At 43.0% G+C, this 2,177-nt stretch overlaps 1 pseudogene; it reads right to left on the bottom strand.

Annotated features, from left to right (window-relative positions):
* Nucleotides 1–915: 915 nt before the first annotated feature.
* LOC102469749 (eotaxin-like) overlaps nucleotides 916–2,177 on the bottom strand; it is a 1,865-nt pseudogene continuing 603 nt past the window's right edge.

The raw sequence follows: 2,177 nt of genomic DNA, 5'->3' as shown, positions 1-2,177 counted from the left end.
GCTGCCGCCCCCCTCTTCCCCGCGCCCCCCACCCTGCCGCAGCAGCACAGGCCCCAGGGAAGATAAACTTAAAGACTGGAGCCAAAGAACTGGAACAATCTGGTATGGTCCTGCCTTGTTTTCTCTAAATCTTTGTTAAGTACAACTTAACCAAAGATATTTCGGGAAGGTGGCCCCACACACCCCAAATTGCCAGCTGCTGCTTCCATTTTCTCCCTCTCAGACAAATCCCATGAAAAATAAGACTTAAGTTGTTTATATGTAATTTATCTGAAAACTTCATAGCCACATAAAAGCATTAGTTTCAACAGCAACTGTACAAAACATACACTTCACCTAGAGAAACACTGACTTCCAAAGAATACAGAAGTGTTTCATTCTAATTATCCATGGAAGGACATCACAGTATTACAGGCAAATGAGAAGGAAAACAAGGACAAATTGCTAGAAACTTAACGAGTTCACAGAAACAAACAACGAAGAACACCCCAACACATCACCAGATTTTAACGCATCAATAACTTAAATATAATTAAATGTAATTTGCGAAATGTTTTCCTTTAAAATATTATTCTTTTTTAAGAGAAATTTTTGCTATAGGGTATGAGAAATCACCCCCGGGTTGGGGGATGGCCATACCCCAATTCCCTCTCCTGTGTTCTCCTCTCAGGATTTTGGCCATGCATGCACATGCATCCAGCGTGAGTTTTAAGCCATCAGGTCTGGGACTTGAACCACAGTCGACTACATGGGAGTCCAGTGACGTAACCATTATACCATCTGCTGGTCCCTGCTTTAAATTATTTTTAAAAATAATTTCTTTTTTGGATGCTATAATAAAAGAATGCCACATTGCACCTCAGGAAGGGTGAAAGAAAATAGACTCTGTCATCTCTCAGTTCTAGGTATGAATGTTCAAGGCTTCAGAGTTTGAGTCTTTTGGTCCAGATTCTTCATGGAGTCCTTGACCCATTTCTCCTTGGGGTCAGCACAGACCTCCTTGGCCAGTTTGGTCTTGAAGCTATGGGGAAAGAGGGCACAGTTAGATGGAACCCCTTGAGAATTTTGCCCAGGACCATCGTCCATTGACCTTTAAATATCATTGGCCCTTGCTCCCTAGGTGAAAAGCCTGGATTTGAAAGAGGAGTAAGGGGAACCCTAGCCTACTGCTATCCCAGCTGAAGCCCTTAAACTCCTGGCTAAAGGAACTAAGAAAATCTCACAAAGCACCTAGATGGGGAGCCTGAAGTGATTACAAACTCCTTCTTTTGGGTTCAGTTTCTTCAAGGGTTAGAGACTTTTTTTTCACTCCTATCTGATTCATTTGGATCTGAATCATGGCCACTCTCCCTTACCCCTCATATATAACTTTTAAATGGGATTGCTGGGTATGTCCCACTAACATCACAGCTTCCTGGGGACACTGGGTGCTGGTGGTTTTTATGTAGCTCTCCAGTCTCTGGATGGGATCCTTTTACTGGCCACATGAAAGCAGCAGTTGGTTGGGATGGAAACTGAGTGTGAAAGAAATTTTGCAAAGATTGAAATAGGATCTCTTATAAGTGCATATTTTTAAGAGAAGAAGGAGAAGGTAGGAGAAGGTCTAGGAGTTACCACTCCCAAGTTCAATATCTTCATACAGATCGCAGAGCTAAAATGTTACTACTGTTGAACTTCAGGGCCCCTCAATGTTGACCATGTATGGAGAAGTCTTAAGTAACAAGTCTAATCCTTATCTACTAAATCAAAACTTCTGACATTGGGAAAAAAAAAATGCTAAGACCTTGTTTGTTCCCATGGGCTTTAGAGCTAAGCTCTGCCCTATGTTGAGATTCCTCTGGATCCTTCTCCTTTACGAGGTCACTGGATATTATCCAAAATGTTGAATCTTGAGTATTGGCCTCTTCCTCTCCAGTACTGCTTGGCTATCCTCTGCATCCACAGTGGGAAGTAGTCTTACTTCCATGCCCTTTCCCAAACAAGCTTTAAAATTGTTAATGCAGTAGCTGCACTCAGTGTCTTTTCCCAAAGCTGGGGTCAAGAAATATCACAGGGGGGACCAGCAGTTAGCGTAATGGCTATGTCACTGGATTCTCATGTAGTCGACCTTGGTTCGCGTCCCGGACCCGGTGGCTTAAAACTCATGCCAGGTGCATGTGTGTGCATGCCCAAGATCC

Source organism: Tupaia chinensis, unplaced genomic scaffold (genome assembly GCF_000334495.1).
Source record: "Tupaia chinensis unplaced genomic scaffold, TupChi_1.0 Scaffold000407_4, whole genome shotgun sequence".
Lineage (NCBI taxonomy): Eukaryota > Metazoa > Chordata > Mammalia > Scandentia > Tupaiidae > Tupaia > Tupaia belangeri.
The sequence above is the reverse complement of the archived record's forward strand: the minus strand, read 5'-3'. Positions and strand labels throughout refer to the sequence as shown.